At 54.5% G+C, this 24,314-nt stretch overlaps 1 long non-coding RNA gene across 1 annotated transcript; it reads left to right on the forward strand.

The window, feature by feature from the left end:
- The first annotated feature begins 14,793 nt into the window (after positions 1–14,793).
- On the forward strand, positions 14,794–22,322 carry LOC140700417 (uncharacterized). Its single transcript, XR_012078802.1, has 5 exons — positions 14,794–14,954; positions 17,528–17,684; positions 19,178–19,228; positions 20,438–20,766; positions 21,993–22,322. It is a non-coding gene; the product is annotated as an uncharacterized lncRNA (long non-coding RNA).
- Positions 22,323–24,314: the final 1,992 nt, after the last annotated feature.

Genomic DNA, 24,314 nt, shown 5'->3' on the forward strand with positions numbered 1-24,314 from the left:
TTGGGAGCTGGGGACACAACAACAAACATAGTCCCTGACTTAACTGAGGGAGCGCCACAATCTGGTGGGTGCAACTGACCAAACATTTATACTGTAAGTGTTAACAGATGTCATTACAAATTGCTACAGTTGAGAGAAATTAGGGAGGGAACTCATTTCTCCCAGAGGAGGGAAAGTTTTAGCACTGACTTAAGGGTGTGTTTGTCAAGCCGACAAGAGCGAGGGGCAGTCCAGGTAGAAACAAGGAGCAAGTAAAGGCCAGGCAGAGGGAGAGAGCTCGTGGGGAGTGTAATGCCTCTCCCGCAGTTTTGTGTGACGCTAGGGTGTGCCTGGGTCTGGCTACGATGCAGGGGACAAGGCTAAAGATAAAGAAGAGAAATTGCAGCAGAGTGTGAGGGGCTTTCCTTGGTGAGAGAACAGTACAAGCTTCATTCTGCAGGCCTAAGGAGTCCATAGTTTTAAGCTGTTGACCATGATTAGTCCTGTTTTTTGGCAAAGTGGCTTCAGAGGCGGAACTAGCACCTAGGAGGCTACGCACTAGTCCGGGCAGGAAGATCCGCCCACAAGTCCCTGGCCCGAGGTGTCAGAGAAAGTTGAATACGTTCCGGGGACCTTGACCGGGTGGAGTCCCAGAGAGACGGAGATCTGGGATTTCAGGCTTGGCCTGCGGCCGGCCGAGGCAGACAGATGCCCAGAAGGTGGCGCGAACCGGGGGAGGCGGCTCAGAGAGGCGTGAGAACCGGCTAGCGCCCAGGGCGTGCACAGACACGGCGGAGGCGCGCGGAGAGTGCCCGCCCCGCGTGGAGCCCGCTGGCCCGCAGCCACCCGCCACGAATTTATGGCCCAAAGCCGGATGCAGCTGTGCGCAGCTGGGCATGCAAATATATGCAAATTTACTCTGCCCGGGCCCCGGCTTGGTCTCTGGCAGTGTCGAAGGGTGGGGGAAGGGGCGCCGCCTGGTGAGTGCTCTTCCGCTCCCCAAAGGAGTTCAGATAGGCTGGGGGTAGGGGGGAAGTGTGCATCTTCCCTGCCCTGACGGTCCCCATTCAGGACCGTGACGAACGTGGGGTTTCCTCCTTGTCCTTGATAATCTTGTGCACCCCCTCACCCCGTCTAGGGTGTGGGCAGAGGAACTCCCCTTTCCCGGCGCGGACCCTACCTGCGCGCCCCTGCTGCAGAGAGCTTCCTTCTCTGTGCGGAAGCAGCCGCAGGGCAGGGGCTGATAATCCCACAGCCGCCCCAGCCTCAGAGATGCCTCTCTTGCCGTCAGAGAAGCGGAGGGTCGGAAGGCCTGTTTTCTTTCACTCTTTCATTGCGATTCGTCCTCCCAACCGCTTCTAGAGAGATTCTTTCAGAAGTCTAACCACAGTCACACATGCTATTGTTTCTGTCTTATTTTTTCCTGTGGTTTGGTGAGAAAACTATTCCCAAAGTCCCATTTGTTGTGTTTTGAGGGTGTGGGAATGGGGTGAAGGATTACTGGGCACAGTTAGCCACCAAGGCCCCTCAGGAAATAAGTCTCCACCCCAGGCAAGACCTGGGAGGATGTCTGGGCTGGGAACTGTCATCTTCCGCTCTTGTCCCCTTTCCTTGCCAGCTCTTCCCACAACAGCCACAAGGGGTCTTCCTTGCGCTAAGAATGGGAAATCCAGCGCCCGACTGGAGCGCTGGGAGGCTGGGGCGCCTGGCGCAGTGTCCTCTCTGCGGTCCCTGGGCACCCAGATAAATCTGCAGGCGCCCAGCCAGCTCCGCCCTAACCCCAGTGGCTTCACCCGGTTGCGGACGACCTTCAGTTTACTCTGAGCTCCAGACCGGAGATGGGTACTCCTGGATCTCCCCTCCCTTCCTCTAAGCCTAGGGAGCAGCCGGAGGGCTGGCAGTCAAGGTGAGGCACTCGGGCCGGACACACAGCAGGCGCTGAATAAAGGTTTTCTTGAGATGAATGAAAGAACGTGGCGGTGTCCTGTTCAGGAGCTGGGGGAGGGGCGAGATGACCTAGATACCGTGGAGCAGGACCCTTACAAAACAGGAAGGCTCCACAGAGGCAGCGCAACTCCCTTCCGGGGAAACTGAGGCCATCTATGGGTGCAGGAGCCTGGGACTTGGATATCAGTACAGCTGGGGAGGTCCTGTACCGAGAGGGGGAAATTGGAAGGGAGAGGGCAGCCAATCAGAAAACAACCTTGGATTACTTCGTCCATGAAAGGCAGAAGAAGCATAGATCTTTAAAGGGATTCTTGTCAGGTTGGGGAAATGGGATGTCAACGTGGAAAAGGTGCTAGAGGCGTGGATTGTTTAGCTAAAGGAAAGTTAAAGCACCCATTTTCTCCCGTGAGGACAGAACTTGTTAGGTTTAGTTGCAGCAGGAGGAACGGTGGTCAGACACCAAGAAGGACTTCCCCATTGGAGTCAGACCTGCAGGGTATGGTGTAAGGGGATGATGATGCCCCGTACCCGAGGGCTGGAGGCGAATTACCTGAAACCCCGTCACCATAGAAACCCGTCAGGGTTGGTGTGAGCGGGAGAGAGATAATAGTTAAAAAAAGTCAGACATAGTTGGCAGAAGCCTAAGTGGAGGCGGCCGCTCTTCCCCCACGGAAGCGGCTGCGCGTCCCGAGGGGTAGGCGGAGTCCGACCAGGTGTCCCGATCGGGACAGACATTGGGTGGCTGGCTCTGCGACCCGCCCCCCGCCTGGGGCTTCCTGGGGCCCATCCCCAGCCAGTGGGGTGAACTGTGTCTGGGTGAGCCCAAGTCTTGAGTCTCGGACCTCATACTGGCGGCACAGACCTCCTGGAAGTTCTGCTCACAGGTTCCCGCGGCACCTCGCCGGCACGCTCGGGGCACTTCCTGAAATGTCCACTCTGTACTCTAGGGAAGGGGCCCCTTTGGGAAGCCTGCTCTGCTCTCGCCAGCCGGGCTGGTCTGCCTCTTGGTCCTCTAGCTTGTTTCCCTAGGTGACCCTTCGCTTGTGAAAGGTGACCACACCTTGATTCGCAGATAGTATGGACACCAAATACAACCTTCGGGTGGAGGCTGGTTTTAAGTCTTGCACTTACTAACCGTGTGACCTCGTTTTGAAGCCGCCATTTCCTCATCTGTGTAATGGGGATGCAGTCCTGTCTCGCTCACTTTCCGGCAGTTGGAAATAAGAATGGAAGTGAAAGCACTATTTTAAGCAAATTGTGAGCTGTGGGAGTTCAGGCCACACAGATGCCCTCGTACACAGGCAGAGGGACACCCACACTCACAGACACAAGTTAAGGCTCTTGGAGGCGCTAGGTCCCAGTCCCTGGAGGCGGTCAAGCAAAAGCTGCAGGGCCAACTGTCAGAGATGCTAGAGCAGGAACCCAAAGATACGACAGGTGGCTCCCAGAACTGGCTGTCCTAGACCTAGGATCCGATATTCCAGGGCGGGACCCCAGTTCTCTGCGGGATTCTGGGTGTAGCCCAGCAGGCGCGGCGGCAGAAACCCGAGATGGGAGGCTCCACCGTGGGAGCCGCGAGCCCGGGCTTCCGGGCCTAGCCCCCAGCAGAGGGCGCCCCTGCCCTCCAGCCACCTGGGTACCGCCCTCTCCAGATCCAGCCCGCCTCCCGCGCGCCCTCTGCTGGCCACTGGCAGCACCGCCGAGCGGCCCTTCACCTGAGCCCACCACTTGGCCGGGTTTCTGCTTCTCTCTTTTCTCCAGGCCACGTCCCCTGCTGAAGCCTAACTGAACCCAGACGTCGGACCCTCCAGCCAGGCCTGGCTCTAACTCCCCCAGTCTGCCAGCTCTGTGGAGGAGGGTCCAGCTCCTCCCCACCCCTCAGAAGTGTGGGTGAATCGAAGTCCCAGGTTTCCTTCCCATCTCTGCACCTGCGCAGGGTGGCCGTGTGTGGTGGGGAAAATCTCGGCAGCCTGAGGCTGTCTCTATATCCAGACTTAAAGAGGCTTAAAATCCAACGTGCTTGGTCCCAACCTGTCAGTCCTTCAGGATCTTAGCCTGGGCATGCTTCAAGTTCTAACTGGACCCAGTCTCTCCTCCACACCTTCCGTATTCTCTTTCTAAGACACAAGTCAGTGCAAGTCGCTCTCCTGCTTAACCCTCCAGTAGCTTCTCCATTGCCTATGAGAAAAGGTCCAGACTTCTCCTCAGGCCACCTCCATCCTTGATGATCTGGCCACCAGTCTCATCAGGTTGCCTCCTTGCCTCCCTGCTCATAATTCTCCAAGCACCTCCTGCTCTTCCGTGTCTTCGCACATACGTTCAGTCTTCACGTGGCACATTCCTACTCATCCCTCAAGGCCCAGTTCAGATGTCCTCTCTTCGGACTGTTTCCCTCTGACACCCTCAGGCAGGATGTTCCTGTGCGCCTATGGATTTTATACATGTCTCTTCTTTTAAAATGGCAACTTTCCAGGGGCGTTCTCTATCTGCAAGTCTGTTTTTCCCCCCACAGAGAACTTGAGTTCCTCTAGAGCAAGGTTCGGTTGTTTGTCCTTGCACATACTGGCGGCCTAATTCAGGTCTGACCTATAGTGAATGACCGACTGGTGCCCCAGCCGCAGAGGCGGAGAATCAGTGTCTTGTGTCTGCCCCTTGGTCTGGAATGTGGCAGGGCTACCCACTCCCTGTTTAAAGACAGAATGGATGTGCCAATCATCTTCCTCCCTCAGCCCTGAGGCTGGAATTCTGCCTCCCTTCCCAGCCCCCAGGAGATCAGCTGTCCCCTCTTCCTCCCTGTTATTTGCTCCCTTCCCTCTGGGGTGGGGGGGGACTCCGGACCTTCTAGATTCTAGAAACTCAAATTTAAGTCCTGCACAGAGAGCTTTATTTCTCAGGAGCCCGGAAATACATGGTAGCGAGAAGTCCCTCTGCAGAGTCCTGGAGACACCCCACTGATTCTTGGACCCCACCCTGAGTCACTCCACCCCCACCCCAGGATTCACTCCGTCCTTGCTTGTCTAGTCTGGGGCTTGGGGGCAAAATCATAAATTTGGGAGACAAGAGGCGAGATAAAGATCATTTGTTGAAAATGGTGTCATTAATCATTTGCCAGAGAGAACACATCCAAGAATTCCCCAAACCTGGGTGTTCAGCTACCCACTCCAACTCCATGTTATGGTCTCCTCCCCTCCCCCCAAAAAAGTGTCCCCCCAGCCCCAGCTCTGGACCTCCCCGTCTGCTCCTTCCAGGCTGGGGGTTGACCGGTCGGTTGGTTTCAGCCCTTGCCATCTGCATTCCCAGAAAGCCCTCAGGCCCTCTCCTCTTCTATCTTGGGAAGGTCTCAGGCTGGACAGATCCCATCCCCCTGCCCTTCCTGGTTCACATTAATGATCACATTTCTGAAAAAGCCTGGAGGGGAGATTCCCAAACTCCTAGTTGTAGAGTTTCAGGCTGGGGATGAACAGATAAATAATGGCTTGCCAAATTAATTAATTATTTTATTAGCCTGAGTAATTATTAATCAGGTCATTAATCACCCAGATGTGCTCTAGGAATAGTAATTGTGTGGTGGGGGTGGGGTGGAAGTGGGGGGTGGGGACGAGCAGTGGAGTAGGTTATGGCTCTAAGGTCTGGTAGTGTCTGGACATTCTTCTGGTCCTAGAAGGTGCAGGAAGGTTTATAGACCCCATCACCCCCCACCCTCACACCCATGCTTAGAGGTTAGGAACTGTTTGCTGTCTACCTGGATCCCTTTGCAAAGGCAGGTACCAGCTTCATTCTTTTCTTCCTGATTTCCAGAGTTCAGGTTGATGCAGGACACGGAGGCTAGGATATGCACACAGAGGTGAAAGAGAACTTGTACTTGTGATTTGAGTGTGTGTTTGTGTGTGGACAGGGTGAGAACAAGGAAGGACCTGGTGGGGAGAGACAGAGAGACAGAGGCAAGTCCTAAATATCTGGATATCCCCATATTCTCAGCCTGACGGGTCAGTTGATATAGAAGAGCAAGGCTAGGACTTACTCAAAGTTTTGCCTTTGAATCCGATGCTCTGGAATGGTATAGATGCCAATGGAAAGGAGGGGGAAGTAGAGGAGGTTGAGACCAGAGAGGGGAGGAAGGGAAGGTGAGATAGTCAGGAGAAGGGAGGAGGAAGGAGGGAAGGATGCTGGCTCTTTACCTTTGAATTTACAACCCTGCTGGCTCCAATATTCCATACTGTTTTCTTGCTGGGGTATCTGATCATTCCTCCTGTGTCTCCTTTTCCATACTATCAACCTTATTCAAGACCTTCTCTCTCCTGAGGTTTGGAGTGATCCTCAGCTTCTGAAACTTTCCCCTTGGCTGTTTCCTGGGACTCTGCGCACTGCCCTGAGGGGTTAGAGGGAGGGGAGATATGAAGATAAAAAGAAAAGGTGAAGTGGTGGCAGATGACATGCACTTGACACCAGGAAGTCATTCTGTAAGTCTCACCTCCATCCCTCTTGCTCCATCAGCTCATATCCTTGTGTGATGCCTCGTCAGATAGCAGTGAGCTCTTGTCCCTCACGCTGTCCCTTCCCCAGGTCTCCTTCTTCCTGGGTAGGTGCTCCCATGTCCCCTGCCCTTCCTGGCTCACTTGGGAAGGGGTCAGCGATCATGTTTTTAAGTGTCCCAGGCCCCTCTGTCATAGTCCATTTCACTTTCTGTTTATGGTGAATTTCACTCTTTATTTACCATAGTCCTGCTTTGTTTATGACCTGCTCAGGGTCAGTTTCATTTTTGTAGCTCCAGTTTCTCTCTCATGCACTGTGTTTATTCCTCCTCTGGGCACCCTCTTTGCAGGCCCTTCCCAAGACCCCACTCTGAGAGGGCAGCAGGGTGAGGAGGGGGGCTGGTGGCTCACAGGCCCAACCCCACCTGTTCAGGGCTCGGGCTGCTGTGAGGATATGGACCCCACACTCCTGAGGCCCTGGCCCTGGGGGTGCCTGTCTGCCACGCATCCCTGCTCAGTGTATCCTCCCGACAGAGCTCTGGGGGCAGGGCAGGGGGTCAGGAGCTGGGGCAGCTTCTGACAAGACAGAGCCTGTCGTGAGATAAACACAAACATGGGGCCTGGAACCCAGCCTGTTGTTTGGAATTCTTGACAGCTGGAGGTGGGGGGGAGGGGGCGGCTGGCAGGAAAGGAATTGGTGGTGGGAGAGCAGACCTACTGGACAGTTTAGGGGCGCAGAGAATGGGGACTAGGGCCCTGCAGCCCTTGACATTGCTCAGGGACTCATTGCTGATGACTTTGAGGAAAGGTCTAGCATCCAGTCCCCTGAGATTGACCTCCCTTCTTAGGAAGTCACCCAGTGGTGGGCGCGTGTGGGTGAGCAGAGACTGGGGCGACCTGTGGCCTCTCAGTGCCTGAGGGTCAGGAAGAGGAATGCAGCATGATCTCAGCCCCAGTTATAAGTTCTTCATCTTGTCCCACTTCCACGCCTCCCTCCGTGAGGGACGGGGGAGTGGGGAGGGCGGGAGGGAGAGTGGAGGAGGCCGGGTTCCTGGCTCGTTCCTCCAGATTCTCCCTGGGAGTTGTTCATCTTCAGCCAGGTTCTGAGCGTTATCTGGAAGACACTCCAGGGAACAAGCTCCAGCTCTGCCAGAGTCTTTATCTTGCCTGCAGACAGACTCAGTTAACCTCTTCCCATCCTTGGAGTGTGCTCCAGGGCGTCCTCCTCCCAACCCCAGTGTCCACTTTCCGTGCCCCTCTGGGGACATCAGACACCCCTCTTTCTCCATGACCCCCCGCCCCGTCTTTGTCAGGTTGGGACATCACTGGAGAGGAGGTGCCGTATTTTCTCTCTCCCCCTTCCCCTAAACTATCCCCCCCTGCATCACTGGGCAGCCCCTCTGGAAAAACTTTCTTCATCCTTCCTCTTCCACTCAGCTTCATCCCGCCAAACTTGTCCCTAGCACACAGACATTCTAGTCCTCGACTCCTACTCCGAAACCTCTCTGGGCCCTATTGCCCTTGGTCCTTTTCTGGGTTCCGTAGAGGTTTTCCTTGACACCTGGAACACTGGAGAGATCCTCCCCACCTTCCTGGCTTTTCTTTCTTTTCAAAGCCTCGGGTTTCCAGGCCCCGGAGGGGAGAGCAGGCTGCAGTTCTGCCTGTTGCCAGCAGAGGGCAACACACCCAAGCCCTGGCAGAGGGTGTGGAGGCTGAAGTGCCCAGGGTGGGGCCCACAGTGGTAAGAGGTGGGGCAGAGGCAGCTCCTGGCATAGGGACTGGCTTGGGGTAGAATTAGTGGAAAATGTCTAGGGCCACTAAATGGGGGTGGGGATCTCTAATTCTTTGCCTTATTTACAAACTATGTGGCTAATAATATCACCTACAATTGGGCAGGCACTTTATATACAATATGTCAAATTCTCAAAATAATCATGAGGTCCTATTATTTTGATTTTCCATCATGGTAAACTGAGGCTAGGGAAGGCTAATTCATGTTAAATCATATGCCCAAGATCACACAGCGAGGAATCGGCAGAGCTGGGATTCTGTTCTGGGATTCCTGGGTCCTTGGGGGTAGCCCCTGCCTGGGAGTCTGCCTCCTCCCCCTAGACACACAGTAAGGAGCCTGGAAGGGGCCTGGAAGGGGCCCTTGTGGCGCCCACCCGGCCGGCCCCCTCCTTCCGGCGCCCAGCAGGGTTCAAAGGAGGGGTTGGGAGGCTGGGGGTGGGGACCGCTGCCCCCACAAGCCTTCCTCAGCCTGGCCAGATGCCTTTGGGGCCTGGAGACAAGGGCTGGAGAATGGGGCTGCCATAAACAGTGTCCGGCAGCACCGCAAGGCTGTAAAACCAGCCCGGCAGAGGCTGGAATGTGGAGGGATCCAGGAAGGATTTTCCGGCCGGGTCTGGCCTGATAGCATCTTTGGGGCCTTGGGGTCAAAGGGGAGCCCGCCTCCCTCCCCTCCCTCTCGCAGCCATCCTGCTGCTCCTTCCTTTCCCCTTCCCCACCCCCTCCTCTCCCACGTTTCTGTAGCTGTGTCCATGTGTCTCTACCTCTCCTTGGTCCCTCTCCGCCCTGTCCTCTCTGAGGGGTGGTCCAACTTCTGTGGGAGCCCACTGGCTTTGTAACTATGTGACTTCTTTGCCTCGCTCCCCTCATCTGTAAAATGGGGAGTCACGCTAGTACCTGTTTCTGAGGCTAGATGAATATTTGTAAAGCATTAAGGACAGTGCCTGGCTCATATTAAGTGCTATCTAATTGTCTGTTAATATAATAAGTATCAGCGTGTCTAGTATTTACTTCTGTTTCCTATTTCTGTTCCCTGCCAAGGGATTTGAAAGAGCTGATGGGCTTCCTTGTCTTCATTTTTTATCACAGTCTTCACCTGGATCCTGCAAAGGAAGCGACTGAGGGGCAGTTGACTCTAAGGACAGGGTGCCCACTGGACATCCCACCTCCCACCCCTGCAGGCCACCCAGGCCTGGCTCTGCAGGCCAGGCAGACATCCCTTGTCTAGCCAGCAGGGGGCAGCAGATGCCTGACTGTGCTGCCTCGGAAGGGGTGTGCCCGGGGAACTTGGCCCCACTGAGGGGAGGGCCCAGGAGGGCCATGAGGAGGACCCAGGTCTGTGTCTGGGGCCAGACCAGGCTGATTCCCTCCTGCCTCCCTCCTGCTCCTGTGCCTCTGTGTGTGTGAAGGTGAGATGGGGAGGGGAGTGTCCTGCCCTGTGGTTACCCACGCTGTGACACGTACGCGGGCAGGTGTATGTTCTTAAATGTCCCAGAACCAATCAGAATATTACAGCTGGAAGGGACTCAGAGATTGTCTAATGTTCCAATCCTCTTCTGCAGATGACGAGGCTGAGGGCACAGAGAGGGCAAGCTGCTTGTTGAGGCTGGCACAGCAAGTTTGTGGCAGAGCTTTCAGACTCCTACTCCACTGCTCTTCCTAGTGTGGGGGTCTGTGTTTCAGTGTGATCCAGGTGCACATATGGCCTCATTCAAGCTTCAGAACAAGTGCCTGCTGGGTCCCCCACTGTGGTGCCTCCTGGAAGTGGTCCTATCCTCGCCTTCCTGGCTCCCCTTCCAAGAGGTGGTGCCCCAGGACCTTACTCATGGCCCAGCTGGATGAAGGAAGCTAGGTTTCTGGACGTCAGAGCTTTCGTAATAATAATGTTAAAACTATTTGTCAAGTAGTTATTGCTGCGTGCATCAGATCATTTAATTACTTAATCCTTCAACAATCTTACTGCTCTCAGTCTACACACGAGACATTGGAGGCACAGAAAGGTCAAGCGCCTTGCCCAAGATCACACAGCCAGGAGGTAACCAGGCTGTCCCGGGGAAGCTCCAAGCATTAAGGATAATGTATACAGGATGGTGTGAGCCCTGGCTCCAGTAACCACTCTGACTGCTTGCTCAGTGCTCACCACGTGCCAAGCACTGTGCCAAAACCTTCTCATTCAACATGGATGGGAATCCTCCCGATGACCTTTTGGGGTAGGTTTTGTCATCACTTTGCAGAGGGAAAGGAAGCCAGGTCAGTGAGCGGAGGAGCCGGGCCTGTGTGGCTCCCTGTGTGGCCATTTGCTGGTGCGGGGCTCTCAGACTTTATATCGCTTGGGGATTTTGTCAATAAGCAGATTCTGTCCCAGGCGATCTGGGGCCAGGCCTGAGATGCTGCCTTTCTATAAGCTCCTTCCTGTCGTGCTGGTGCGGCTGGCGCATGGGTTGTGCTTCAATCACTAACGACCTCCAGGTCCAAGCACGATGGGCTTTCTCCGGCCTTAGCGCCCCCATCTGAGAAGAGGCTTGTGTGAGTCTGGATTCTCCGTTCAGGCTCTTCCTCCCTCACCAACGTCTTAGACCATTTCTAAGCACTGGCATCACCAACTCTCAGAGTGGAGGCAGAGGTGATCTTAAAGACGTCCTGGTGTGCCCCTGTTTTTTTAACCGCTGGGAAAACTAAGGCCCTAGTAGGGTGGGTCCTTTCTCTAATCACAAAGCACATTCGTGGCAGATCTGGACCGAGAACCCATGTCCCAAGCCTCGTCAGGTGCCCTGTGTTCTTCCTGGAAAGGGTCTTGGGTGCTCCAGGAATCCGCAGGGAAGCCCAGCCCAGCCTCTGGGCAATGGCAGGACTGGGGGCCCCCACAGGAGGCTGCATGACGGGTCCTTGCATTGGTGCCATCGTGTCTGTCTTGCTTTCTCTCTCCTTCCTCCCCTCCCCTTCTCTGTCCCTTGCTGTCCCTCAGCCCCGGCAGCTCACCTCATCTCTGGTTGACTCTGTCCACCTGTTCCCAGCCTGCCAGCGCTCAGTTGCAGGGGTGATTTTGAAGGGCGAAGACCAATGTGTACAGATAGCCCCGCGCTCCCGCCCCCCCCCCCATCGGGTCTTCCCACGGTCTGTGTCTGCCTGGCCTCTGCAGCAGGAGAACTTTGGGGCTGACAGACCCCTGACGGTGACAGAGTGGGACCTGCCTATCAGGGATGGTGGTGGCTAAAGCAGGAAGGTGGGTCCCTCCTGGCTGGGGTGGACCTCCTGCAGAAGCCAGGCTGGACAGGGGCCCCAGAACCTCGCCCCTGCATCCAGCGGCGGCCTTCAGGTTGGTCTCTCTCCTGGCCTTTGGCCGGGTGTGCTGGGGCACCCATTACCCTTGGCCTTTCCATGCCACCGGCCCTGCCTGGTCTCCTGAGGGGTCTGCTGACCCCACAGGTCTACCTGGATGATGTTGAGGATAAGTAGACTAGCCACTCACCAAGGAAGCCCCCAAAAGGAGCTGGGTCCTCATGCTCCCCTGGCCCCTGGTGGAGCTGGCTGAGGAAGGACTGGAAACCCAGGGATCCGGCCCCAGGTCCCGAAGGGACTCAGACTGGAGGGAACAAGAGCCCACCGCTTTCCTCCTGGCCTTTCCCCAGGGCCTCCAAGGAAGTTCCTGAGCCCTGGGTGGAGGCCGGGAGGGACTGATGTCTCTGGAATACCCCCTCTGTGTTGGGTGTCGGGATGGACATCAGAAGCTCCGGCCCAGCTCAGGTCCTGGTGAAACAAGAGGCCCTGGACATGGGCCAAAGAGGGGGAAGGAGCCCCCCCCCCCGCATCAGGACTGAGAGGCAATGCCGGGAAGACCTTTCCTGGAGTCTGCGGCAGACATGGCTCGGAAAAGAAGAGAGAAGCTCTCCGCTCTGTGCGTGTGGGGCCAGCGTGCAGACAGCGACCCGGGCAGCTTGCTTGGCCTCTCCGGGCCTCATTCCCCTCCCTGAAAAATGACAGGCGAAGCTAAGCCAACGGTTCTCAGGTGCCAACTCAGAATCACCTGGGGGTTGCTTAGAATTCACATACCAGGGCCCCTCTGACCCAGGAGCTCTGGGGCCATGACCTACCTTGCTCCCCCCTGTCGCCATGGTTCTGATGGGCAGCCAGGTGATGGCAGTGGAGCTGGAAGTCTGCAGGTGGGGTCTCCTCGGGCCCCTCTTGCCTCCTGCTCTGATCTGGTCACCAGCCTGCCCTTGGGAGGAAGCCACCGAGCCAGGCACTGGGTATTCATTTAGAGCCAGGCAGGTACTATCCCCCCCCGTCGTAGTGAGCGGGATGGAAGCCCAGAGTGGTTAAGGGGAACAATCGTAGGTCCTCACCACAGCAGGTCTACTGCATTTTTCTCTGCTCTGCGTTGTTTTCTCTCCTTTTTCCCATTTTCATCTCCTGCCATCTCCCCTTCCTCTTCCTTCCCTCTCTCTCCCTGTCATCTCCAGTTGTTAATAATCTAAAATATTTTTAGACTCCTCAGCCCTTTCCTGGAAGGTCCTCTGTCATCTGCCCTGAGTCCTTCCTCCAAGGCGAGTCTGTAGTCCCTCTTCCGTCCTCACGGATCGGGAGGAGAGCATCATAAACCTCACCTTTCCGCCTGTCACCTGTCCCACCTGACTCCGCCTTGTCTCTGCCTCCAGCTCCCGCCCTCTCACCCATTGCCAATTTCTCTCCTTCTTCCTCAGTAGGTTTCAGAAGTGTGTGCTTGGTTTATAACGAGGCAAAAAGCCAGAATAATCCCTAGGGAGAAATCCTCTCTGATCCCAGCAGGAAGGATTGAGGTTAGGTGCTTGGAAGGACTTCCAACCAGCCAAAGAGAGCAATCTCGAAAGGAGGCTGTGGATCTAAGGTTGGAAGCCTGGTGTCTGTCCAGGCTTATGACCCTCTTCCTGTCTCTGGTCCATCTTCTTCACACCATGAAGCCCCTGTTAGGGTGAATCTGTGCCTGTCCTCTAACCTCTTCATGGACACTAGTTGAGAAGTCAGTGGTCCTGGGCTCCTCAGGGCCCCACTGATGCTAAAGGGTGGGCTGGGGTATCCTCCCACACTGGCCTTGCCCATTGTCCCTGCTCTGGGAACCTGTGCCCTCACTACCCACTCCAACCTCCCTCACCTTCTCAGGATGGGGCAACAGAGAGTCTGGAGAAGCCACATCTCTGTGGGAGGATCCATGTGTGTTGTTACATCTGTGAAGCCAGGGGTGTGCATGGCTGTGTGGTTGTGTGTGCGTGCCTGGCTCTCCCGGTGCGGTTTTGCATCAGCCCTTGCCCCAGCGCTGCACAGGCCCTTCTGGTTTCTGTCGCCACCTTGCTCCTGGGGTTAGCTGGTGGGTGTGATGAGCTCAGAGCTGCAGGTCCAGCCTCTCTCTAAAGGTGGGGCACTAAGAGCTGCCTCCCTGAATCAGGGCGCCAGGTTCTCCACCCCCAACCCCTTAGGGCAACAGGAGGCAGAGCTGCCTGTCTTACCTCCACATGGCCACAAGGGCGCTCTGGGACCAGGATTTTCTCCTTTCCGCGGGAGCTGCGAGGATTCCCAGCAGCGCCAGCACTCAGCTTTTCTGGAAGTGCCGGCCATCCTCTGGCAGCTGCCACTGAATGGTCTTTGCCAGGCTGGGAGGCCACCGGAGGAGGACACAGCCTTTTCCCTTCATAATCCTATTCTGTCAGGAAGTCATCAGCTGTCCACCCTCCATTTTTTATTGGTACTGGGGAAAGAGACGTGGCTGAGTAAGCCACCCCCCACTTTTTTTTGCATTACCACTCGTCCCTTCCCCCAGGTTTAAAGTGAAGTGCTATTCTCTTCCCCATGCCCTGACCGTTAGAGCACAGACTGCTCTCTGTCACAGCCAAAGACTGGACAGGCAGCAACAGGAAAGATGCAAGCTAGACATCAGGAGGGACTGCCTGACCTAGAGGAGCATGAGCCACTGGGTTTGGTATCTGAGGGAGGCTGGACACAGGGAAGTTGCCTGTTCATCTGGGTGAGGGTCTGGTTCTGTGGGGTTGGGAAAAGTCCTCTGTGATGCAGTTCCCACCTCTACTTTTCTAATAGGGGTAGAGAGGAGAGCAGGGTACAATTGCTTGCCCCTGGGCATCTCTGAGCCTCAGAGAACCCTGGATGTTGCTGGATCCTTGGGCTTTGGGCATGGGGAAGAGGTCTGTGAGGAGTCATTCAAAGGAAAACACCTGAACCACTTCTCCCTGGCTGGTGATCACTGGCAGAAGGAGGAATGAAATGACAACAGATTGAGCACCATCAACCTACGAGGCAACTACTCTATCGATGCAGGGGGGCCTTCCTGGAGTGGGAGACGGCCCCCCACTTCCCAGTTCTCCACGGAGTTTGGAGGTGACTGATACTGCTCTGTCCTCTCCACCTCGCCTTTCCAAGTGGGGCGTGAAATGTCATCTGCCCCTCCCTCTCGTCTGTCTTCAATGCTGAAAGGACCCTGAGGTTGAGGGGACAGCTGGGTTTTGGAGTCAGACCCCACGTCATAGAAGCAAAAGGCCTCAGTGCCTCCATCTATAGGGTGGGAAGAGTAACTCCTGCCTCTCAGATGAGCTCTGGGAGGCAGTGTGTGTGAAAGGGCCTCAGGGCACACAGCCCAACAGGTGCCTCGGGCCACATCCCCCCTCCACCCCGGCCTCACTCGTTCTTGGAGCAGCGGAGATGTACCTGGATGAGGAAAAGGGGCCGTGAGTGAAACTCAGGCCTAAGGCTAGGGTCTCTGCTGGCTGTGCTTGAGGATCAAAGGCATGGTCTTCCCGAGTCTCCTCCCCCTTTCCCTCAGTGCCTTTCTCTGGCTCTCCTCCCCTCTGCCCCTTGCCCCACTTCTGTTCTTCCTGTTTCCCCTTCTCCCTTCCACTCTAGTCCCTGGTCCCTCCCCCTCCCTCTCACCACTCAGCATTAAGTTAGGTGAAAGGGATTATTTGGCAAACCAAGAAATGCACATCCTGCCCCCAAGACCATCTTCTGGGACTTCTCTTGTGTATTGCTCTGACTTCTTGGCCTCATTTCTTTTCCTCCCCAAGAGGCTGATGCTTCTGTTCATGGGCCTGGGTTGGGGAAGGAAGGTGGTAATGAAGTCTGGCCCAATTAAACAATGTGTGCTCCAGGGAAAGAGCTGAACAATATGTGGTGATCTCTGCCCTTAAAGGACTTGTTCGGGAGGGGGGCTGGGACATCAGCACCAATGTGACAAGTGCTGCCTCCGAGGCTTAAATATGGTGCTGAGGAGCCACAAAGGAACATCAGGGAAGGCTTCACTGAGGAGGTGATAGCTGAACTGGGTTTTGAGGGATGAGCTGGAGTTTTCTTGCTTCATAAAGGGGTAGGAAGAAAGGCAGTCCTCTCAGAGGAACCCACCATGGGCAGAGACATGTTGCTAAGAAAGGGCAGGGAAAATTCAGGGAACTGCCGGTAGATCTGTGTGGCTGGAGCCCAGGGAGCTTGTGGGAGACTAAGATCTGGATCCAGAGGGGGAGGGTATAGCTCAAGTGATAGAGCGCATGCTTAGCATGCGTGAGGTCTTTGGTTCAATTCCCAGTATCTCTTCCAAAAATAAATAAACCTAATAAATCCACCTCCCCCAAAAAACAATTCAGGAGAAGTTAGGCACAAGATCTAATGGTTAGCTCACTGACTAGACAAGAGGCTTCCAGAATGGGGCATTGCTCCCGGACAAATGAGGAGAGGGTTGGAAAGGGACATTGAGAAGAGAGCCCCGGGCTCTCACTTTCTCCCTACTTGCTGTCTATACTGTCCTGGAAAACTTACTTATCTGCTCCTGGGCCTCAGTTACCTCATCCGTAAAATGGGGATAGTGATGCATCATCTACCTGAAGATGGGTAAGACAAATTGTGTGCTTTCCTGAGGTGCTTTCCAGTATTGAGAACTGTAGTTTTATGATCACTCTGGGCTATGTGACCAGAGAGGGTTTCATGGAAGTGGAGGGCTTAGTGCCTGGCCGTAAAGGATGCTCATATTCAGCTCAACAGAGGTGGGGAGCCTGGGGAAAGCTGGGGGAAATGTAGGGACAAAGGTCAGAGGCAGGACAGTGAAAGTCATATCTGGAGGAAAGTGTGTGGCTGGCATGTGGGATTGAGAGGCTGGCTCTAAAGTAGGAGAAGAGGTGCCTGTTGGCAGGGCAGGAATGAGACTTGTGCTAGCAGGAGGGATGGGAGAAGACTCCTGGGCACCAGTGTGTGATCCCATCCTCACTCCTACCTACCCTTTCTCCACCCCCAACACTTCTAGGGACCAGACTGACCTGGAGAGAGCCTGGAATTGGAGAGACAGGGTCTAGGGGATGACTGGGAATCAGAGTCATGCTAATGAGGTGCAAACAGCATGTAAATCAGCCACGCCCCCCTATACCCACTGTCTGAGGTCAATTTTGTCTGAGGTTGAGCCACTGGAAGAGGTGGCGGCAGAGGGTCATTTCACCTTCCCTGCCGGGGCCGCTCCTGCCTCTTTGGCTGAGTCTGGCCAGACATGGGGACATGTCGTATGCTGCGCTTCCCCTCCTGCAGTCCTGGGAGCTACCCCCGAGCTGGAGCCCTTGCTCATCCTGTCCATCCCTGGAGGATTGGCCCCGTTCCTGTGGGAGCCTCCCGAAGCCCACAGGAAGTGTCTGAATCGCTCTGAGAAGGCAACTGAAGGCAGGGCAGAAAGATGACCTGAGACACAAGGAGCCATGGGAATGGGGCATGGCCAGGGAGACTGCAGGGTGAGGGACAGGGCGTGGAGAGGCCCAGGAGCACACACGTTCCCAGGACAATGGAGAGATGCAGACCCAGTGAGCAAATAGCCCCAGAGACCCTGACTGGCAGAGACAGACAGAGAGAGCCCTTCTCATGTGTCCAGTCTGGGACCCGCCGTACCAGCACCTCTGTTGGCTTCCTCTCGCCTGTCTGCCTGTCCCTGGCTGATGGTCGGTCCCTTTGTCTGTCTAGCTCTTTGTTTGTTTGTCTCTTTGTTTGCCTGTCTCTCTCCCAGCTTCCCCCCACCCCCTTTCCCCTCTGCTGTCTGTCTGTTGATCCAGACCTCAATATCTGTTGTCGTTTTCTGCCTTGTCCGTGTCTATGGGGAGAATACTGCTTGCTGGGACTGTGGGTCCTTGCCTTCTGGTCTTGGACAGGTTCTTGTCTCTCCTCCTCCTGAATTTGGGTCTCAATTCCTCCTTTCTAGGGTGGCCCCATACTTTAGCTCTTATTGTGTTAATAAGATTCAGGGGTGGGGACTGGTGACTATTTATGACTGCTTAGGCATTGGAACAAAGAGTTTAATTCATTTGAGAAGTAATACTGCTTTCCAACCTTTTAAGGACCAAGCAAGAAGAAAATAATGACTGCAGCATGAGGCACAGTGGTTAGACATTCAGAGGGACTTCCAAAAAGGTAGATGTGGGAAATATTACATCAGATCAGCTAAGAGATCAAACGACCACCTTCACAATCTCCAGTGAAAGAGCCCCATGGAGGGTAGGTTGGGCAACATGAACTTCCCTAGTGTGTGCACTCTAAGAAAAGGTCTTTTGATGTGGTAAAGTAGCAGGGACTTGCCTGAGGAGGCTAGGGTATCAACCACTGCCATCAGCTACCCTAAAGTCCCACCTGCACAACCTCCCAGGCAGCCGCGGAGAGAGCCCAAGGGGAAAGGGACATGGAGGAAGTGCTATCTCCCCACCTCCACCCTGTTTCCCCACCGTCTTCCCAAGCTCAGGACCACTCCCCCCGCCCCCCGCCAATCCATGAGAGATGGCTGCTGGGGACGGAGTGATGTATGTAATGCAGATAAAATGTCAGCAATTCTAAATGGGTCCGGAGATGCAGCCGTGGGGGGGGGGTGGGGAGAGAGGGTGGAGCAGGGGGTAGAGAGGAAGGGAAAATGAGATGTGGGTCCTCAACAGGATGGCGGCAGGGACAGACACCCCCTCCTCCCAGCATAGGCCAGAGGAGGGGTGGGCCCAGGCGGCAGGAGCCCAAATGAGATTTTGAAGAGGGAGCTGGAAGGTGGGGGGTGGAGGAGAGGAGGAGGCGGGCGGGGGCAGCAGGGCCGGAGCTGCTGATGTATAGCGGTTTCATAACTTCCTCAGTATTAAAGGCAGGTTCATGGGGAGGGCAGCGCCATTAATCACCGGGCTGAATGGGGCTGGGATTTGCTGAGAGGCGCGCTTGCTGTCTGCTGTGCCCGCCCGACTCTGGGTGGGAGGGGGCGGGCAGGGATGCCCCTCCTAAACTGAGGGGTGAGACCCCCGGAATCTATTTTGGGTGTTGGGCCAGTGGGTCCTTGAGGGTAAGGAAGCCGGGGCTGGGGACACTGGCAGGAAGGGAGAAAAGGATGAGGAGGGTTGTTGGCAGAGGCCAGGGGAAGAGGGGCAGGGGCTGGGGGGAATGATGGGGGGCAGAGCTGAGGGGACCCTGGGGGAGAAAAACTGGAGAGGGAGGATTATGCATTTGAACATGAAATTGATCACATGTAAATATAATGCAAATGACATGCAAACGAGCACAGGATTTCTCTGAGTCCATAGCTCAGGCATTCTCTTCCTCGGACTGAGAATTGGGGCCAATTTGCATCCAGTTCCATGCCCAAGTGCCTTGATTCTTTATTATTAATATCTTCAGAGGGAGAACACAAGGTCTCACTTGTTAAGGGGGAGAAGGAGCCAAGGTGGGGCTGGTCCTCTGGGCTCCCTGGGAAAAGGCGAGGCCACTGCCCCCCTCCCTCCTCCCCCGAATGGTAGCATCAGGAAAATTGACATGCCTGAGTGACAATGAGGGAGCTGAGCGGTAGGACTCCTGGGCTATGCGCCTGAATTGATGGGGGTCTGAGAGGCAGAGGCTCAGCACTGAGGCAGAAAGATGGAGAGAGACAGGCAGATCCCCACAGCTCAGAGACAGACCCTGGGCAGATAAGACAAAGATGCCTCACATGGCCTCCGTGAGGTAGGCGTTGTTATCCTCTCTTCCAGGTGAAGAACGAAATGATCAGAGGTGATGATCTTCCTAAGGTCACACTGCTGGTAAGTGCTAGACCCTAAACCCTTGAGTTTCATTGGAAGTTCAGTGATGCTGAGCATCTCTGAGTGAGAGAAAGAGAGAGAGCAGATATTTACATTTTAAACAGGTATTTCCTGAGCACCTAATAGGTACCAGGCAGTGGGCCTGTGCTGGGGATAGAGAAGAATGAGTGTCGATCCCTCAAAGTCCATGTCTAGCAGGGGCTGTAAGGCATTTTAGCAATAAGTGAAACTTCACAGTTGGTGACAAGGTCACCAGGGAGGTGCAAGCAATGGAAGGATTGGGGACTGCTTCCAAGGGGAGGTGGCATTTGATGGTGGGCCTTGGGGAGTGGGTAGAATGTATTCAGTGGCAGAGATGGGAAGGGAAGAATGTTCTAGGAGGGGGGCAAGATAGACCATGGTGCAAAGGCAGGAGAGGAGGACTGAGTCAAGCTCTCCAATGTGTGGAGAGGTGTGAGGGAGGTCAAGCTATGATGGTAAGGGAATGGGGTGGTCAGGACGTGAGAGAGCTGGAAGGCTAAGCCGGGCATGTGGATGTTACCTGAGGGTATCCCGAAGTAGAGTAGAGGGCAAATCATTCATTCAATCATTGATTCAGTAAATAGACATTTATTGTACATGAGCCACACGCCGGGGCTGCCCTGGTAGCTCGGGATGCAAAGATCAGGTGTGGTCCCTCCTTCAGAAAGTCGGGTCAGCGGCAGTGTCCTCATCAGTGAGTGGGGATATGAGAGCACGTACCTCATGGCGTTAGTGTAGGATCAGATGGGAGAATCCATGTAGGGTACTTAGGGCGCCGTCTGGTGTAGAAGGAGCATGCAGTAAAGTCTCCTTCTTGTTATCATCCTCATCACTATTCAAAAAGGTGTGGAATGGAGGACAGAGCAGGGAGGGGGTCAGCAGTTCATTGCAAAACTCAGCAAGAGATGGAGTGGGGCAGTGTGGATGGGAAGCAGGGGACAGGTTCAAGAAGGCTGCAGGGATGAGAAGGCAAAGACAGAGCCAGAGGCAGGGACACGGAAAGTGTGGTCTGGGAGCACTGCAGGGGGAGGAGCAGAGCTGGGAAGAGTCCTTGGTCAAGTCCCTGCTCTGGTGCTGATTCGCTGGGAGTGTAGGGCAGGGTAGGATCCCGGGTGGTGGGTAGGCTAGAAGTTGGGGTTCTTGGCTGCTTGGACCCTCTTCCAGTCTCATCTTGACTCCCCTTCTCAGGTGCTTAATTTGGCTCAACCTGTGGGAGACGCACCTCCCACGCTGCCCAAAGTGTAACTTCCATCCTCCTGCTGCATGACCTGGTGATGACGAGTCCCCTTGGCTGGCTGGCTGGCTGATGTCTGTGTGGTCCCCTCAGGATAATTGCTCTGGACAACTCTAACGCCACTCAGACGGATTGTCCGGCCTCCTGGCCCGGACATTTTCCTCCACTGCATCTAGCCAAATTACTCAGCCCCCGCCCCAAGCCCCAGGCTCTGGTGAAATGCGATTAGTGAAGAGGAGAGCGCTGCGCTGAGCTGACAGCTCCTCCGATAATTGCTTCCCAAGTAAGTGATGCAAATCAGCCCAACCAGCCAGTCGCTGCTCCTCTCCTGGGGACCCAGGCGTCCAGGGTACAGGAGAGGGAGAGACTTTGGAAGCTGTCACCTGCCTCCAGCCAAGGGCCATCAATCCATAAAGCTGATCTGTGCTGCCTTCAGGGTGACATTGGGGTGGTGGGGTGGTGAGGCTAGACCAGGGACCCCATTGGCTCTGCATTTCTGTCTTAATTGAGAGGGTGTCATTCTGCCCCTCACTCCCCCCTTGGAGAAGAATCCTATATACCCATTTCCCAGTAAGGTAGATGAAGGCAGAGATACTGATGACACAAGGACATAGAGATGCTTGAAACTGTTAACAAACAAATGGATGAACTCACAGCCTAGCCCCCGCCCTGGTTCTCCAGTTCTAAGAGGGAGGTGGGATGAGGACCTCGAGGACCTCCAGAACTTCCAGATAGCTTTCTCCATTTGTGAATCCCCTCCCCACCAGCCTGGGGGAGAGACATTGAGGGTTAAGTCCCCCCACAACTCTGGGATGGGGCTGGGATATGATGTATCTTTGGAGGCTTGGGGAGCCTGCTCAAACCCTGAGACATTTGTGCTTGTACCAAGGAGCACATGTCTTGGGATGCAGTGGTCCTTGCTTGCCCCACGCATGAGGGACTCCTCTCTACTTCTCTAAATCACGGTCCTTTTAAGGGCCTGTTAACGCCTCTTCCTTAATGCCTTTCCTTCCCCCATCTTTACCTCAAGCTTTTTCTTTCTCTGACCTCCTCATTCTATCTCCTGCTGATCTTGGAGAACTGAAAACACTTTCCTCACAATCCTGAACTTCCAGCCCCCAATCCTAGCCCAAATGGGCCATTATCTTTGTGGAACTCTCCATGGATGAGTTGCCCAGTTTTGTCCTCTGTGCTTGTGTGTCAGGTGTGACTCCGTGGGCCTGGATCTGGGGTCCTGAGACTAGCGTCTGCCTAAGACCCTGGCACGTGGCCATAACAACAACAACTAACCTTTATGGGGCATCAAATCTGTGCTACGCACCATACTAAGAACCTTACATAATTAAGTTGAAAGCAGCTCTTCTGCCCTTTTCCTGTTCGCCCATTTCTATCCCCCTCTAACCTTAAAAGAACTTAATTACAAGAATGAGATCTCTAAGCAATTGAAACTAACTTATGCTCTCGTGAATGCACACCACGCCTTGTCTAACCTGTTGATTCTTTGCCTAGATAAAAAGAAGTAAGAATGAAGAACTACACAGTTAAAGAATAATTAGCCCTCTATCCGCAGCAGCCCCCTTAGCAATCCTGCAGGCAGATCACAGGGCAAGACAGCATCTGAAGAGTCAGCCAGTCTGCACGTGATGGACACTGAGGCAGAACCAACCCCGTGCCTCGATGAGTCACTCAGATTCCTCCCCTCCATTTTTCCCTTTAAAAACTGTCATGGCTGAGCAGAATCTTCCAAGATGGTCTCTGGACATGAGTCCATATTGCTGACTTTTCTGATTAAAGCACCTTTCTTGCCTCTCAAATTATTGACTTTTGAGTGGTGAGCAGCCGAACCTGAATTCGGAAACAAAGTCATCTAATTATCAAAAAGGAAGATGTGGATTACAATGATTATCCCATTTTACAGTTGAGCTAACTGAGGTACAGAGAAGTTAAGTAACGTATTCCAGGTCACCTTTAGTAAGTGGCAGAGCTGGGATTCAAATCCAGGCAGTCTAAGGCAAGAGAACTCACCCTAAATACCTCTCTCTCCAATGCTTTTTTTTTTTTTAATGTTTACTGTACTGAGACAGGGCGACTGCCCAGTGTACTGAGGGACATGGCTACACTGAAAGTCCTGAAGCCCTTTTGGGTTCTCAAGGGCAGAGGTGGAGGGAGCTAACATTAAGGAAGGAGCCTGGTACTTGGGAGAGGGGAAACAGGGCCCTCACCTTCTCCAATCCCCGATAGCTATTTTCTGCTCTAGAGCCTTGCAGCGCAGCTCATCAGCTCCCTTTCCCTCCTCCAGGAGTCTGGAGGCAGGGGAAAGCCTGAAAGATCAGCCTAGAAGCCCAAGTGAGCTGGGAGTCTGAGCTAGGACCTCGAGAGGCCGATAGATGGTGCTCGTGGCCCAATACAGCCCAGGCAGGCCGAGGAAACCAAAGGAAAACAAGCTGGCAGATTAACCCCTTCCTGCCTGGGCTCCAGCCCCAGGAGCAGGCTGGTGGGCAGCAGAGGACCCTGCCCCAGGCCTGGCTGGCCCCAACAGAGTGACCCAAGTCTCTAGGCTCTGTCCAGGCCACAGCCCGGGTCTGCTCCTGCCCTACAAGCTCTATCCATAAATCCCAGTCAGCCAGCCTCCTGCAGACTTTCTGGAGACTAAGACATAGACAAGGCAGGTCGCGAGGCCCCACCTCAGCCCAAGTTTCACCTCTCAGGCTCTGTCTCTTGTTAGTCTATGGATCTCTGTTTCGAATCATCTCCACTTCGGGAGAGGGCCTCACCTCCATCTTCCCCAAGAGGGACTCACCAGGTGGTGAGGAGTATGAACTAGAGACAGGGAAGGCCCCCAGCCCTCTCTGGGGTCAGCTACAGGGACTCACTGTGGGTTGTCCAAGACTCAGGTTCTCCCCATGTTAGGACTCCATATCTCTGGGCATCCTGCAGTTAATGGGGTTACAGGGACAGGAACAGTTAAGCAACCCTTCCAGGAAGATGGGCTTGGGGCTGGGGTTCCTGGGGACTCAGCTTGCCTGTCACTCATCTTACTCATTGCTCTCCTGTCAGGAAACTTGGAAAGTGGAGGGGCTGCCATGGTGATAACGTGGAAGTGCTTGACAGCAAGTGGTGAGGGGTGGGCTGGCAGAAGTGTTGTCCAAGGGATGGTAAGACTCCTAGAATTCTTAAGCAATGAGATGACACCACCAATGTGGTTCTCCTTTCCCCCTAATTTTTATTTAGAAACACACAAATGCATAGATCTATAGAGACAGAGGAGCCTGAGGGGAGAGTCAGTCAGGATATTCTTCTTTCACTTGCTCCAGAGAAAAAGCAGAGATAGGGAGGTAGACGTACACAGAGAGAGACAGAGACACAGATACAGAGAGAAAGCTATATAAGAGACTAGGTATAGAGATACATTTACATAGGCAGAGGTAAAGACACGGAGAAGGAGAGAATGTGGGACAAATGAAAGCTCAGGAAACAATGGACTTTGTTGAGGTGGATGATTAATTCAGTTTCCAAAGTCTTGCAAGGGTGGGGGTGATTTCTCACCTGTGGTTCAGAAGGTCACTGCTCACAGTTCTCTGAAGCTCCTGCCACACCCTTTAAGTTTTTGTCTGTTGGGAGGGGAGCAGGGGAGGATAGGGAAGGGGATAGCATCCTTGTTCTCTCACCTCCCCCTGCTCTGGGGCTCATTGGTCTCCTTCCTTGCCACCTACAGGGAGACTTTGCTTCTGCTTGATCTCAGTTACAGCTGTACTGGGATATGCAGAGGGTGGGGACGGGAAGAATCTAGAAGATAACTGGCCTTAGTGGGTTTCCAGTCTAATGGAAATC

This window comes from Vicugna pacos, chromosome 12 (assembly GCF_048564905.1).
Source record: "Vicugna pacos chromosome 12, VicPac4, whole genome shotgun sequence".
Lineage (NCBI taxonomy): Eukaryota > Metazoa > Chordata > Mammalia > Artiodactyla > Camelidae > Vicugna > Vicugna pacos.